Source organism: Electrona antarctica, assembly GCF_951216825.1.
Source record: "Electrona antarctica genome assembly, chromosome: 5".
NCBI classification, from domain to species: Eukaryota; Metazoa; Chordata; class Actinopteri; order Myctophiformes; family Myctophidae; genus Electrona; species Electrona antarctica.
In genome coordinates this window covers 58,887,506-58,905,824 of record NC_136810.1, presented here as the reverse complement: position 1 = coordinate 58,905,824, position 18,319 = coordinate 58,887,506, and positions in this window count along the sequence as shown.

Sequence of the window (18,319 nt, the reverse complement as noted above, 5' to 3'; positions counted from 1 at the left end):
GATCTCTTGTCCACTAGTCCCTTCCTCACATTTTAGTCTAGTTTTTATTTGTCGACGAAATTGTCAGTACATTTAGTCTTAGTTTTAGTCATAGCTTCGTTTTCATTTAGTTTTCATCAGTGGAAAAAAGGTAGTCGACGAACATTTTTCGTCTTAAGTTTTAGTCGAGGAAATCAACAGTGGATCTGAAGTCATTTGATTTGGCGTTAGGAACCCGTTGCTGTCCACCACAGGGCAGTGTTTATGCATAACCTCCCGCATTAAAGGCATATATCTCTGCTGTCTGAAGGAAACCCCAGAACTCCATCTTTGAGGTTTTTGATTTTTTTCTCCATAAATCAGTGCTATTGAACACCCTTTACGTCTGTGTGTTGTTTCGAAAATATTGAACCAATGGAAAGTAGTAAAAAACGCATTGGACCCTCAAAATGTCTGCTAAAGCAACTAACTCCACTACCTCTCATGGAAGTAATTGACAATATATAAAGTTACAACACCAACTTTGATGACGCTTTATTGCTTTGGTTTTAAAAAAAATCACACCCGTGTGAACTGAGTGGTGTAAGGTATTATATAGCCTGATCAGCTCTGATCTGACGTAATGTCTGACGTAATGAAATCACACCCGGGTGAACTGGGTGACCGTAGCGACCATGCTCATTTTTTGGTACGAACAGACAGACAGACAGACAGACAGACAGACAGACACGTAAACTAACAAAGTTTACACCACTCAAATATAAGGTTTTCTTAATTTCCTGAAAAATGTATATTTTTCATTTCCTGAAAAATAAACATTTTGGAGTTATGAGGTTTCCTCCCGACAGCAGAGATATGCTCTAACGCTAACCACTACACTAGGACGGCCCGACCGTAGGTCACATTTACTGTGAAAACCTGCATCTCTGTGTGTTAGTCACGCCTCCATATATGGTCACGCCTCGTGACATCACGCCTCCATACATGGTCACGCCTCGTGACATCACGCCTCCATACATGGTCACGCCTCGTGACATCACGCCTCCATACATGGTCACGCCTCGTGACATCACGCCTCCATACATGGTCACGCCTCGTGACATCACGCCTCCATACATGGTCACGCCTCGTGACATCACGCCTCCATATATGGTCACGCCTCGTGACATCACACCTCCATACATGGTCACGCCTCCTTACATCACACCTCCATACATGGTCACGCCTCGTGACATCACGCCTCCATACATGGTCACGCCTCGTGACATCACGCCTCCATACATGGTCACGCCTCGTGACATCACACCTCCATACATGGTCACGCTTCGTGACATCACACCTCCATACATGGTCATGCCTCGTGACATCACACCTCCATACATGGTCACGCCTCGTGACATGTCATGCCACCATATATGGCCATCTCTGAAGATCACAACCTCATCTAACCCTGGATAACCATACATGGAGAAGACTTCACCTAGATCTGCATATGGAGCCGGCCAGCAACTCTACATCTGACCTCAAACCTCAAACCCTCAGATCTCCATATATGGAGCTGACCTGTTCTGACATTCCATATGTTGATCTGACCTCATCAAACCCTGTACACTCATGACACGCTCCATATATGGCCAGTACATAATTCATTCCATATCTTGATCCGACCCCCCCCCCCCCCCCCCCCATGCCAAAGCGCCTTTTTTAGGGCGAGGTCGCTTCTCGCCCTCAGGGCGTCTTACTGTGTATATATTAAACAGTGTAATTGAGTATATTTACTATGCAAATATTCTCATCACATATCAATTGATATGTAATGTTGTATTTTTTAATTATGATACAATGTAGTCGTGAAAAATATGTTGCGTTGAAGTGTCCAATCCGAACTGCTGTCTGCTGCAGATAATTGATTTTATTCATGTTACTCAATGGAAGAGATTTCTTTCTTTCTTCCTTCCAGACAGTACTGTATCATACTGTGTAACCTTTTCAATGAAAAGTTATTTTTGCTATAAATATTTCACTGCATGTTTCCAATATGTGGGGGTTTTTTGTTTGTTTTTTGGAACTTCTCTAAACTCTATTTTGAACCAGACTGTCTGCCTGACACACCAGAATTATATTAAATTAAATTCAGATTGTTGACGTCCCTATTTCCTTGTCTTTATTCTAAGCCATTGGCGCACAGCTCCACTATTCCTAACGATAGTTGAAGCCCAGTGGCCATACATTTCACACAAGCGTCTTAAGTTTCTTCTTCTCAGATATTTGGGCTTGCAGCTGCGGTCACACTTGTTGACCGCACTTGTTGTGAACATTTTGTAGTGGCTCTCTGAAGTCTATAGGCTCTTGTGTACATTCACCAATATTGTGTATTATGCATACTTGGAAGTATTGTGATGCCTTGCTTCAGACCCTGCCCTTTTACCCGTCTGTAAAACAATCACCCTTTCCAGACCACGAATGCAGCATTTACTATGTGGCACTCCTTTCCATGCCATGCCGGAAGGCAGCATTCAGGAGAATTGCTTTTGAAATCCATGTCGTTACACCGCATCTCCACTAGCTAAAGAGTGCTGGGTTGCGCCCCAAAAATAGCTGATCTACAAGCTCTCAATAGCTCTCAATAGCTCTCAATAGCGAAAATATTTTCGCTATTGTTGTCCAAAAGTGCCCCCTTACAGGATTTTAGCCCCTGTCCCTCTAACACTCTGCACTCTGCTCAGACTCTAAATCTGATCTGGAGCAGCTAGACAGGGATTGGTGATTTCACACTGGTCAGCTCATCTCGTTTCAAAAGGCACATGACCCATTCAATATCAACATTTACTTCTTTGAGCGGGGTCCGCACGTAATTCCGACTGAGCATTAGTCTGTGTCATATCCTCTCCAGTTGACATGATTTCATTACAAATATGTCAATACATCAATAATTAAGACTTGCATTATTTTGTAGTAAAAACATTATATTTGTTTAATTGTATTCAAGTGGGACGGTTCGTGACACTTAGAGTACATTTATATTATTATTATTAGGTCATAAGAGTTAGCTGACCTAACACAGAAAAGGAGACTCTAAATCTGATCTGGAGCAGCTAGACAGGGATTGGTGATTTCACACTGGTCAGCTCATCTCGTTTCAAAAGGCACATTTACTTCTTTGAGCGGGATCCGCACGTAATTCCGTGGACATTAGTCCATGTCAGACATGCGGTGCTCCTGTGCTTGCGGTTATGGTTAGTTTAGGGTTTGAGGTAGTTTGTCGTTTGTCGGACCATGAATGACTAGTCTGAACTCTGAACTAAGTACTGCACCCCTTTGAGCTGCTTGGAATCTGGCCTCAAATCCTAAGCCTTTGGCACCCTCTAGCTGTAGCAGCAAAACACATACAGTACTAGATAGAAAGATAGATGGATAGATAGATAGATGCTTTGCCCTGGCTTGCAGACGTTCATTTTGTACTAAGAAGCCATCAGGAATTCAGGTTACAAAGAAATAGGAACACAATAAATACACAATACATAGACAGATCACACAATGCATTGACAATACTACACAGCTCCTCTTACAGAGAGCATGATGGAATAGGCTACCAGTCACAGTTCAAGAGGCATCACATTACACATGTTATGCACAGAACAGAGATGGGGTCTGCTTGTTCACAAGTACAGGACATCTGGGGACAAATCATGTTCAAATGCTTTTACAGGATTTCTGACTGACAGTATAGTGACCAACCGTTATTGAAAGTGACATTCACATGAATCACTAGTCGTTTCCACCCCCCTTCACAGCAAGACTATGCTTTCAGGGATCATTTCTATGGTTTTCAACTTTCAAGAGATGAGTTTCTTTTTTTTTAAAGATGTTTTTGGGTATTTTTGTCTTTGATAGATGACAGTACGGTCTGTAACTCTGAGTGTACAAATGTACAAATGCATTTGTACACTCTGAGTTACATTAACATGGATTTTACAATATAAATTGGGGGTCCCAGAGGTAGAAATGCCATTAAATGGGGTCCGTATAGACTAATGCATGTCAAACTTGAAGGGGTCCTTGAAATTAAACGAGTTGAGAATCACTGCTAGAGCCGTGAACATCTTCTCTTATGGGGGTCCGGATCCCTGGCATATATTTTCAAATGGGGGTCCGTGGGCTAATGAGTGTCCATTTGGGGGTCCTTGACATGAACATGTTTGGGAACCACTGTTATAGCCTAGGCTACAAAATAAATCACACCCGTGTGAAGTGAGGGGCGCTAATATATTAAAGTCTAACTAATGGTGATATAAAACAAACATTAAACGCCATTAACAATAAAGAGACAATATGACGTAATGAGGCACATTATGACGTAAACAAAACAAACATTTAACTGAAGACAAACATTAAACCTGTATATAGGAGGGGCTGGCGCCCCTCAAAAAGTAATATAAAGTAATGTAAAGTATGCATGATGACGATGTGAACATGCACCGTACATCATTATCAGACACATTCTACTTGGGCTGGCCTGCTAAAGGTTAGAAGTGCCATTTTCAGCAGTAGGCTACCCCATATGTTATTGCTGCACATGATCTAGAAATATTGTATCCTGGCCATTCATGCAAGAAGGAGGGGGAGAAGGAGAGAGGAGAAAAAGAGGAGAAAGAGAGAAAAAAGAGGAACAGAGAGAGAGAGAGAAGAAAAATGGTGCTTTACTGTAGCCATTTATGTTTGATGTGTGCCAGATTTGGTCACCTTTGATGTTTTGGACGTGTGACAGACGGTATTCGAACCAGCGGCCCTATGTTCTTGAAGGTCTCCCATTCAGGGAGTGTCATAGTGACATAGATGCCCTTATATGGACACAGCCAGTGTGGGGAAACCCCATGCAGCTTTCAAAACACAACGTGCATTAACTGCATTTGTCACTAATATTGTTCGTTCACATGAATTTTCATTCAACAAGTTATTAATTATTATACTCATTCAATATGCTTTATAATTTGACTTGTCATACTGTCATGATGCTATTCACTGTTGCCTGTCAGTGCAGGAGATGAGCTTGTTTATAATAATAAATATAACATAATAATGATAATCGCTAAATCAATTAACTGTATACAGTGCTGTATACATCCTGGTTATTTGGCTCTACTGCCAGTGTGCATGGGTTAGCTAAGAATGAAAACATTACTTTTTAACCCATAATTATGTTTATCAGTGGCATTGAATGGGTGCTGGTTAGCTATTTTGTTATTGCTAAATAACAATGAATGGTTAGCAGTGTAAATCACTTCTCATTAATCCAGATAAGGTCTACCCCTAAGTGTACAGAAGGACACAACATCTATTGTTTTATTAAGTGCCAGGAATGGCCACAGCTATCAAAGTTATTAATTCCTGTACCTAGAGCTACAGTATGCTTACTATTTTATCATCATCACCACTACCATTAGATTTGATATAAAGATAGCTAAATTAATCAATTTAAAGTATCTGACATGTTTAGGCTAGATAGTGCTGTATGTATGAAATGCAGCATAAGTAAGCAACATGACTTATTGAACACACATACACACACACACACACACACACACACACACACACACACACACACACACACACACACACACACACACACACACACACACACACACACACACACACACACACACACACACACACACACACACGTAGGTTGTCCGTCCTAAAATAAACATTGTACGATATCACAGTTGTAATCACAACACAGCGTCTTTACACTCTAGTTTATTGAAATTGTGAATTTGACATTTGATGTAATTTGATGTTTCATGCATCAGGACAAAAGTGACACAGCAAGGTTAGCATTGCAGAGAGTTGCACTCTGTATATACAGCAGAAGCTGGCTATAGTCTACCACCAATGCTTTTCCTGGTTGCTTTGTGAGTGACACTTTGCCTTGCATGTGAATAGGTAGGACAGTTGTTACATGTACATTCAGAAATGAGCAAAAAACTAAAATGGCTACAATCTGCACAGTATGACATAATTCGCACATAAATAATTAACCCTGGCTATAACCTGTAACCCTAAAAGAATGTGTGCATGTCAACTCATTTTTATGAAGTGTGTCCACTCTTTTACACACATTTCACACACCATATTAATTTCAACATGAATCCATTGTGCTGACTAATTACACATGATATAAGAGTACTTAATGTTGCAGTTGCATTGATGTTACATTGCTGAAACGATTATGCTAAATAGCACCTTGAAGAGATGTAAACACCAAGGCAGAGCTAACAAACAGGCTAGCTATGTTTGACTAACATTAACAATATCTGTTTTGCCACATAGCTACTATTTCATTCATCAGATGAACAGATCTGTATCTGAATCTGTTTACTGATGTTATGTTGCATTATAATGAATTGCAGCCGTCCGTAGGTGCCCTTTGAGAGCGGTTTTGAAAGAGTCAAGGGATTCGCATGTCTTAATGACTGTTGGTAGGGCGTTCCACATTTTGGTGGCATAGGAGCGAAAATAATTTAGTCCCTCGTTTGTGCCGAATCTGGGTTGTACATGGTTCGTTGCACTCCCTCTGGTGTTGTGGGTGTGGACTTCGTTAACTTTAAGGAAGTATCTAGACAGGTACAGTACATGGGTATCTTGGTGTATCGAATCTTGTGGACCAGACCCATTCCAGCCTGTCAAAGTGGGCAGGGGTGAGGTGGGTTCGGGGGGTGAGGCCAAGTAGGAGCCTGACCAGTTTGTTTTGGGAAGTCTGGAGCCTAGTTTTAAGGGCCTTTGAGGTGCTGTGGTACCAGGAGGTGCATGCATAGTCAAAGAAACCTTGTTGTACGAGGGCTCCTGTTTAGGTCTTCAAGGTGTTTTTGTTGACCAGTGAGGAGATCCTGTAAAGGATGTTCTTTGGTTGACTTTTTGGATTATGTTGGTGGCCATTTTATCACTGGATGGCCATTTTATCACCGGTGTTTACATCTCTTCAAGGTGCTATTTAGCATAATCGATTCAGCAATGTAACATCAATGCAACTGCAACATTTTGTACTCTTATATCATGTGTAATTAGTCAGCACAATTCTTTTTTTTTTTTAATTATATTAGTTTGTAATGTTTGGGCCACCTGGAGAGATTGACTCAGTCCAGAGTGGAGATGAACAGAGAGACAGACAGGCTACTGGAGAAGCAAGAGGAATATTTCCCAAGTCTTGCCATATTTCCTTTCTGGAGTACTTTCCTGAATATTGGATTCTACCATTGGATTTAGAGACCTTCTTTCCATTTTGGATTAGTTCCCTGGATATTGGATATTCGATTAAGGACGGACTTTGCGGAACAGTGTACAGGGTGGTAAGAGGAGACTTACCACTACACACAGCATTGACTGGGTTCCATTTTGATTTTCTTTTTTGGACATTTAAGTTTAGTTTTGGACAGTGCCAGGACACTTGGACTTTACACCCATACCCTTTGAGGCAGTTTTATTTTATTTTGATTTGATTAGGTGAACATTTTGTTATTAAACTTTATTTTGTTTTGATTTAATAAATTACAGTTAAACTTATTTACTGATTTCTTTAGTTATTCTTATTCTGAACTGACCCACAACCTCCCTCATTTTGCTATAATTGGTTCCTTAATTGTTGTTGCTGCAACCGTTATAGAATTGGAGCCTGAACAGGGACCTGAACCCTGGACCCTCAGATTGTTGCAACCGTTATATCACATTTTAGTCTAGTTTTTATTTGTTGACGAAATTGTCAGTATATTTAGTCTTAGTTTTAGTCATCATAGCTTAGTTTTCATTAGTTTTCATCAGTGGAAAAAAGCTAGTCGACGAACATTTTTCGTCTTAAGTTTTAGTCGAGGAAATCAACAGTGGATCTGAAGTAATTTGATTTGGCGTTAGGAACCCGTTGCTGTCCACCACAGGGCAGTGTCTATGCATAACCTTCCGCATGAAAGGCATATATCTCTGCTGTCTAACTCCATTTTTCAGGTTTTAGATTTTTTTTCTCCATAAATCAGTGCTATTGAACACCCTTTACGTCTGTGTGTTGTTTCGAAAATATTGAACCAATGGAAAGTAGTAAAAACGCATTGGACAAAACCTCTTAACTCCATTGGACCCTCAAAATGTCTGCTAAAGCAACTAACTCCACCACCTCTCATGGAAGTAATTGACAATATATAAAGTTACAACACCAACCTTGATGACGCTGTATTGCTTTGTTTTAAAAAAATATAAGGTTTTCTTAATTTCCTGAAAAATGTATATTTTTCATTTCCGGAGAAATTAACATTTTGGAGTTATGAGGTTTCCTCCCGACAGCAGAGATATGCTCTAACGCTAACCACTACACTAGGACGGCCCGACCGTAGGTCACATTTACTGTGAAAACCTGCACCTATGTTCTAGTCACGCCTCCATACATGGTCACGCCTCCTGACATCACACCTCCATACATGGTCACGCCTCGTGACATCACACCTCCATACATGGTCACGCCTCGTGACACGTCATGCCACCATATATGGTCACGCCTCGTGACATCACACCTCCATATATGGTCACGCCTCATGACACGTCATGCCACCATATATGGCCATCTCTGAAGATCACAACCTCATCTAACCCTGTATAACCATACATGGAGAAGACTTCACCTAGATCTGCATATATGGAGCCGGCCAGCAACTCTACATCTGACCTCAAACCTCAAACCCTCAGATCTCCATATATGGAGCTGACCTGTTCTGACATACAGTACAGTACCATATGTTGATCCTTCCCTACCCACCCTTCCTGTTCTGACATTCCATATGTTGATCTGACCTCATCAAACCCTGTACACTCAAGACACGCTCCATATATGGCCAGTACATCATTCATTCCATATGTTGATACCGACACCCCCCCCCCCCCCCCCCCCCCATGCCAAAGCGCCTTTTTAGGGCGAGGTCGCTTCTCGCCCTCAGGGCGTCTTACTGTGTATATATTAAACAGTGTAATTGAGTATATTTACTATGCAAATATTCTCATCACATATCAATTGATATGAAATGTTGTATTTTTTAATTATGATAAAATGTAGTCGTGAAAAATATGTTGGGTTGAAGTGTCCAATCCGAACTGCTTTCTGCTGCAGATAATTGATTTTATTCATGTTACTCAATGGAAGAGATTTCTTTATTTCTTCCTTCCAGACAGTACTGTATCATACTGTGTAACCTTTTCAATGAAAAGTTATTTTTGCTATAAATATTTCACTGCATGTTTCCAATAACTATGTGGGGGTTTTTTGTTTGTTTTTTGGAACTTCTCTAAACTCTATTTTGAGCCTGACACACCAGAATTATATTAAATTAAATTCAAATTGTTGACGTCCCTATTTCCTTTATTCTAAGCCATATTGGCGCACAGCTCCACTATTCCTAACGATAGTTGAAGCCCAGTGGCCATACATTTCACACAAGCGTCTTAAGTTTCTTCTTCTCAGATATTTGGGCTTGCAGCTGCGGTCACACTTCCACTTTCTAGAGGTGATAAAGCATCGTCTTATACTCTGTCTTGTTGTGAACATTTTGTAGTGGCTCTCTGAAGTCTATAGGCTCTTGTGTACATTCACCAATATTGTGTATTATGCGCCTTATTATGATGCCTTGTGTTTTGAAGATTGCTTGTCATTGACACCATTCAGCTTGTGGGTCATATTAGTCTTGTGCAGGGAGGTGCACTGCACACATAGACATCAAAGGGGGCTCCGCAGCCCCTGCCCTTTTACCCGTCTGTAAAACAAGCGCTCTTTCCAGGCCAGGAATGCAGCCTTTACTATGGTGAAAGAAATGCAAATGGCACTCCTTTCCATGCCATGCCGGAAGGCAGCATTCAGGAGAATTGCTTGTGAAATCCATGTCGTTACACCGCATCTCCACTAGCTAAAGAGTGCTGGGTTGCGCGCCGAAAATAGCTGATCTACAAGCTCTCAATAGCTCTCGATAGCGAAAATATTTTCGCTATTGTTGTCCAAAAGTGCCCCCTTACGGGATTTTAGCCCCTGCCCCTCTAACACTCTGCACGTCCCTGCTCTTGTGAGTCTTGTCCTTTCCTTGCTGTGATGCTGTTCATTGCCTTTCAATATTACCAGCGGTTTAGACGAGCGGAGACGCATCTGAATTAGTTAGATTGTATTGCTTTTTCATATATGCATCCTCTCCAGTTGACATGATTTCATTACAAATATGTCAATACATCAATAATTAAGACTTGCATTATTTTGTAGTAAAACATATTTGTTTAATTGTATTCAAGTGGGACGGTTCGTGACACTAAGGCCTCACTCACACCTTCGCATCTAGCATACAACATTGTTGGATGCTAGATGTAAACAAAGGGTAAGTGTCATGGCCGCCCTAATGCATTTCCAATGGAAGTCACATGGTTTGACACAACATTTGCTTTCGGCTGTGTTTCGACTGCCCCCCTCCCCCTCATACAACAAAAATGTTGTGTCAAACCATGTGACTCCCATTGGAAATGCATTGCGAGCTTGCATCAGTAAACAAGTCTCATGCATCAGCTATACATCAAAAATAGCAGACCTACAAGCTGGTAGGCTTACGAGCTTGTAGGTCTGCTATTTTTGAAAAATCGTGAACATTTGGCGCTATGAATCTATGAATATATATTCTTTCAGAGCGAATGTTTTTAACTCAAATCTTTGCTTCTGGGGGTGTTCACTGGAACAACATATTTTCAGATGGGGGTCGGTGGCCAATTACATATAATCTTGGGGGTCCTTGACATGAAAATGTTTGAGAACCACTGACATAGAAACATTGTTTTTTCTGTCACTTCACAACTTACCTGTTCGAGTCAAGTCCTTTTCTGGTTGACTCGAGTTCTGAGTTCGACACATGTGTCGAAGGCCTGACCAAACTCTCCACTTCTCAATACATACACATGGTGAGAGGGAACCCCTGTCGGTGTTTTAAGCATTATGTCATGCTTTAGCTATTGAAAAATAGCAGACCTACAAGCTGGTAGCACAGCACTCGGTGCCGCGCTACGAGCTTGTAGGTCTGCTATTTTTGATAGAAGATAGGGCAGATCCATTTGGTTCCATTTGTATACTCTTAGAGTTAGGATTTTATAGTATTGCGGTTCATTATTTAATTGCAACACAGGTTACTCCTCCCTATTTTAATATTTTCTGTATTGACATGAAGTACGGATGGTGATGTCAGAAAACAAGCAGTGGTAGTTGGTACATTCTGATTCTACATTGCTAGAATCAGGGTTCAAATCCCTGCGCTGCTGTCTGTCTCACCGTTGTCCACCGTTGTATGTTTACAAGGACATGTTAAATTCATTGTCACACTGTCCATTAAACAAATGAACAATTTCACTGAAGCTGTTAAACTGTGTCCAAAGAGGCTGTGTGACAGGTGTCAGAATAGACAACAAAGGACCTCTAGATGGTCTTCCGCCATGTCTTCACCTCCTCCTAAGACACTCTAGGACTAGACTAGAGGGTGATGTTTAAATGTCCAAATGTCAGGAAATTGCAGTGGCTCAAACCCTGTCCATATAAAGTTTACTTGTATTAATAATTACCTAACATGGTTCATATAGTAATTTGAATTGATTCGAATTGATTTGTGTGAATAGGATGGGATAGGTTATGTGTATGCTACTGTATTTTAGTGTAAGTCATAATGGTGGTAGGCTACTTTAATTTGATTAAGTGATATTTGAAAGATTTGTAATCAATAACAATTGGCACATTTAATAATGAGCTACAGAATGGCCTACACAATACAGCATTTGATTGCCTGTTAAGAGTTTGCATTCATCTAATTACTGAAACAGATGCCAGCGACTGCCGTTCACCACTGTCAATGTCTACTGTCATTACCATTATTTGTGGTATATTTCTGCCATAGAAAAACATACAGTTATCGTTCTTGGTGTGGAGGGACAGGCCTCTACACTCTACATCAAACTTGTCATTGTGTAAAATAATCGAAAACACAGCATGAGCACCTCTTATGGTCAGGTTACTTTTGGACGAAGCGGGGCTCGAACTGGCGGCCTTGGTCAAAGCGGGGCTTGAACTGGCGACCTTGTGGTCCATACTTCCCCTTCCCAGAAACGACAGTTTTAAACATTTCAGTGCTTTTTGAAACTATTTGCATAAATGATCGCTTCCAGCAGGATTTTACATGAAGCTGAATTAGAATTGCATCCATTCCCTTGATTTTTCTCAAGATTTCGCTCCTTTTCTCTTCTTTCTTCTCTTTTTCTTCTCCCCCCTTCTTTCCCCTCCATTTTCTTCTTCCCACCCTCTTACTTTTGTTTCTCCCTGGAAATAAAAACGTCTGGGTTTCCGAGGCTACCCTCTTACGGTCTAGTGTTCCCCAGCTTTAGCTCAGTCAGTAGCCTTTGGAGTTTGGAGCACAGGGTCATGGGTTCAAATCCGGGTAGTGACAACTCCACCTGTGATTCTTATTTGTGCATATTGTTCTTATTGCGTATTGTCTTCTTTCTTGGTCCCGCCTTATCGCTGATATATTTGATATTTGTGTTTGTCCTGGGCCACGGATGTGTGTGTGCAACACGTCCTCCTTGTATTAAGGAGTGAGGTCCTTGCAGCCGACATCACCACAATAAGCTTCACAACAGATATTTGGAGTTCTGATGTAAGCCCCATAAGCACGCTGAGTTTAACGGCCCTAGTGGATAAAAGAAGATTTCACTCTACATAAAGTGATTTGACATCGAATTGAATAATTGCATGAATATTTTATTAGACAATATAGAAGTGCAAACAGCACAAGGTACAGTCAGGCATTTTGGTCCAAAATTATTTCCGAAGAAAGACCTTGCGGTCTTGTTTCCATTCGGGTACCATGCACTCACACACATATCATATCATGAACAATAATCATGTCATAATAATCATGTCATGAACAATACTCAAAAACAGCAATCGAACACCACCTGTGTGGTGATCGATTGAAATTGTTTTAAATTGTTTTAATGTGAAATTGTTTTAAAGGAAGCCAGTGATTTGCTTGTTTTAAGGGAAGGGGGCAGGGCATTGCACACCTGAATAGCAGTGCTGCGGAAGGTTAATTTACCCATAGCCTATTTGTTTTATAAGTGGGTGGCACCAGATCATTGTTTACGCTCCCTCTAGTAGTCTAACTAGGAGGAATATTTGTGGATCACACACCGCAACTAACATTGCAAAGGCATTCATCACCATGTCCGCAAAGTGGGACATTCCAAAAGAAAAGGTGCATGTTATTCTGCGGCACAATGCACGCACCGAGGCCAAGGCAGCAACAGATGGGGAGATATCAAGTTTGCCATGCATGGCTCACACCCTGCAGCTGGCGGTGAACGAAGGCATTCTGTCACAGACTCGCAGCCAAGCGTCACAAACATGCTGAAAGTGGGGAGACAGATCGACGGGCATTGCAAGCATTCCCAGCGTGCATACAGCCGCCTACAAGATGTGCAGATAGAACTATAGGCTCCAACAAGACATTGTAACTAGATGGAAATCTACGTTTTATATGATGAGAGCTTGTTAGAGCAGCGGCGCGCACATATTCCACCGACTATGAGTTGCCTGGAACTCTGACTGTAAGTGTAAGTCAGTGGAAGCTCATTGAGAATCTGCTGACAGTTCTAGAACCCTTCGAGGAACTGAGTCATTAAGTAAGTCATTCCCCCTGTCCTGGTAATGTAATGTGCAGTTGAGAAGGTGACAGCAGTGCTGTAACCTTTTTAACGTTTTGATTTTGTTTTGTATAGGCTTACTCATGTTCAAATTTCTCTCTCTCTCTCTCTCTCTCTCTCTCTGTCTGTTCTAATGTGATGCTTATTTTTTTAAATATATTCAAATATCAAATATACCCTATACTTTATATTGTCTATATTTCATTTGTGTACTCATCTCGTTCAGTAGTCATTCAGTAGGCTAGTGCAAAAAACAGACACTTTCCAATCTGGTCCTATATCGGAATTGGTCAGAATCCGTATCGGCAGATATGACCCTGCAAAAAATACGAGATCACATTTAGGGCTTTCTGGTTTATTATTATTATTACTATTATGTGTTACTATTACTATTATTGTGTGTGTGTGTGTGTGTGTGTGTGTGTGTGTGTGTGTGTGTGTGTGTGTGTGTGTGTGTGTGTGTGTGTGTGTGTGTGTGTGTGTGTGTGTGTGTGTGTGTGTGTGTGTGTGTGTGTGTAATCAAACCCTTTAATTATTTGTCTGGTTTTGGTCTAAATTTGTTTATAAAGTGGATGCTATTCTTGTGTCATCCTCAACACAGGATTTGATTTTGATGCATTGCCACCACCAGCAATAATAATCATCATCATAGTAAGTGTCATTCCCTCGGATACGAACTTGAAACGAGGCAGTTGTAGCATGTACTGGCGGTTTTATTGCTCCAAAAACTCACGTCAAAACTGACGAAACACAAAGACAAACAATAATCAGTGATCAAATAATAAACAACAAATAAAGCATATAAATGAAATAAAAAGAAAGGAAACATGAACAACTGATTTACCTTACTGACTGCACGTAACTCAAAAGGAATGAATGAATGAATGAATGAATGTGGAATGGACCCGTGAACATGATCAATCAGGACTGAAAGGAAAAACAATAAATAAAACGATCAATGAAACTCATACTGGAATATAACATAGAAACTGAAATGTTGACAAACAACTTAAAGTATGGGACCAGAAAGAGCAAAACTAACCTTTAGGTGGCAACACGCTTCCATGACAAACAAACAAACTCCCGTCTGCAGACGGAAGCTGCAATGACCGTGAACCCGTGAGGTTTCTTTACACACCATATATGGTCGGGGCGCCGGAAATGACGGCAATATGGAATTGAAAATGAACCGTTACAAAAATAATCATTCAAAAGTGTAGAAACCAGCAGAGAAATTAAATATACATAATGTAGAAAATAACACATTGTAGCAAACAAAAGAATACCAAAAAACAAATATCAAAATAATAACGAAATCATAATAGTGGCAGCTATCCTGTTGAAATTGTTGAAATGTATTTATTGGGAATAACCACACAACAACCAGTTTTCAAAGGGGTCCACGTACAAAATGCATACATTTATTTATGTATTCACACATATTTCAGTTGGCAAAAAATACAAAAATAAAATACTTACAACAACAGCAAAACACAGGACTAGCATGTCTAAGCAGTCAATCTGACCGACTTTGAGATTTTTAAGTGGATTTTCTTTGCCCATGAAGTTCTGAGAAAGTTCCCCTTCCATGACTTTTCCTAAATATTCGATTCAAATCTCTCTGTTTTTTTCCCCATCTGAAACATATCTAACTAGAAAAAGTGCCCTTCTGGGCACAGGTCTCCACCAGGAGGATAGGAGTGTGTGTGATGTTTGGCAAAATGTTTAGGAGTGATATAATATATAAACTTTATTACAGGCTCGTGGCCCACAAGGTAAGACAGTACATCACAAATAGAGAATAAAAATAAATAAAAATACAGTACATTTACCCAGCCCCACAGGTTACTACTCTAAGCGAGGCACTCGTGCCAGTGTCCTCTGATGGTAGAAGTGTACCTTACAGAACTACGGCCTGGGTCTGTCATCTGTTCAATGAGTCCATTCAGTGAGCGATCCAGCCTGCTCATGAATTTGAATGTCAGGTTCCTCAACAGAGCCATGAATGTAGTGAGACCCAATGAACAGAAAAGCCCACTGGCTCTAGTGCTCCTGGGTTTTTTTAACAGGATTCGAAGACAGTCATTATAGGCTACTTGCAGCTTGCGTAGACTCTCCTTCTTATACTTCACCCACAGTGGAGCTGTGTAGAGAGGGGTGCAATAAGCTCTAAAGAGGTTTACTTTAACATCCGTAGTACAATGGTGAAATTTACGGACCAACATGTTGGCTTGTACATATAGCATTCTCCTCTGTCTAAACATGTCCTCATCATCCTCTAAGGTATCTGTTATGATATGCCCAAGATATTTTGTAATCTTGGACACGCCCATAATTTGACCAGACAGATGAAAGGCAGGAAACTCAAGTTCCAGATCTTCTTTAGTTCTACATATCAGTACCATGCTCTTCTTAGCATTATAAAGAATATCAAAGTCAATACCATAATTTGTACATACATTGAGTAGCTGTTGGAACCCACTGCTACTAGGAGAAAGTATAGCAAGGTCATCTGCGTACATAAAATGATTAATCAGGCTATCACCAATCATACAACCTGTTCTGCACCCCTCCAGCTGCATTGACAGGCCGTCCATATATAAATTGAAGAGGGCTGGGGATAAAATCCCCCCCTGCCTGACACCATTACCCACCCGAAAAGGGGTGGATAATGTGCTCCCCCATTTTACCTGCATTTTCTGGTTAGCATACCAGTAAACAAGAATGCGTATTAAACAGTTTGGCACACCCCTAAGCTTGAGCTTATTAAAGAGCTTGTAGTGATGCATTCTGTCAAAAGCTCTCGACGTATCAATAAAACCAACCAGCATAGTAGAGCCCTGCCTTCTATAGGTCTCCACTGCTTCTTTCAGAGCATAAATACATAATTCTGTACTATGTTTGGGCTTGAAGCCAAACTGATTGTCAGTGGTGGAAATGTATATACTTAATCTATCAAGGAGTAGTTTTTCTAGTACTTTAGACACAATACTGGCAAGAGCTATGGGTCTGTAGTTATCTATACTTCCTACTTTCCCAGCTTTGTCTTTTATTATAGGAACCAGAACGACAGACAGCATGGACTCTGGTAAAGTGCCATGAGTCAACATCCCTGAGAAGCAGATAGACAACAACACTGCCAATCTGGGACCAGCTAGCTTTAAGTGTTCTGCTATAATATTGTCCAGACCACTGGATTTTCTGTCAGCAAGTTGCCGTATGTATGGCATTAACAACCTCATGGGTGTTAAAAAATATACTATCCTCTTCTATAGCACCTATATGGTAAGGCTCACCCTTAACACAATTAAATAATGTTGCATAATGCTGCCTCCAGAGGGCAGCGATGCCTACTGGATCTGTCACCCCCTCTACATTACATGGGAGCGCTGTAACATATAACATATAAACATGTTTGTTTGTTTTTTGCAACAATTTTCTTCATTTTGTTGAGTAAATGCAGAGCCAGATCACTCATAGCATCTCTGAGGATAGAATTCTGGATGAGCAGGACATGTGCAGCATTTTGTACAAAACTGGCCACTCCTGAAGACTTTGGAAGGTAATCTTAGCCAATCAGTGTAGAATCTGAGAAATCAAACAGACTCGTCTTGATCACATGACTACAGAGATCATGTATACCGATTTGCATGAGATTTGGATGAAATCTGTGCGACTAATATAAACAATGGGTTTTGCAGAAATCGGCCTCATGGTGGCGCTATAACCGGAAGATGTGGAGGGATGCAGGGAAAATGTTTTTCCATGGCCTCTAGGGAGTGCGCATACAAAGTTGTACACAGATCGATGCAGTTATAGGTAAAAACAGGAATTGGCCTGTTATAGCGCCACCGTGAGGCTGATTTGGGAAATAAATAGTGGCATGTCGTCCTCGGCCTAGTGGAAATGTGCGTGTATAATTTCACGGAAATTGCACACTGTGTTTGTTATTTGTGGCATTTTGTTCGAAACGGACCAATCATGTGAGCTTTGGAAGCGAATCTTAGCCAATCAGGAAGGAAGATGGGAAATGGTGCAGATCCGTGTTGATCACATGACGATGGAGATAGTGTATACCGAATTGTGTGATGTATGGATAAAATGTGTACGAGTAATCTAACAGAAATGTGTTTTGCCTAAATCAGCCTCATGGTGGCGCTATAACAGGCCGTTGAGGAATATTTGGGGCAGAGGTTCGTCGTTGGCATCCAGAGAGTGTGTGTGCAAAGTTTGGCATGGATCGGGCCAACGGTGCCGGAGATTAGCTGGTAACAGACGGACGGAAGGAAGGAAGGACGGACGGACGCACACACACACACACACACACCCACGGACGGAGTGCAAAACATACTCTCTCCCCATGCCTTCGGCCTGGTGGAGACAAATATGATTTTAGGCATACTTATACCTAGTATGTCTGTTCGTTTTCACCAAAAGGACCGTTGTCACCCTTTCTCCCCCCCCCCCCGCAAGCAGTGAAGTTCACACCTCCCGACAGCTGGAGACGGGCATTGTTCAAGCTAATGGATCATTGTCTCCACCAGGCCGAAGGCATGGGGAGAGAGTATGTTTTGCACTCCGTCTGTGTGTGAGT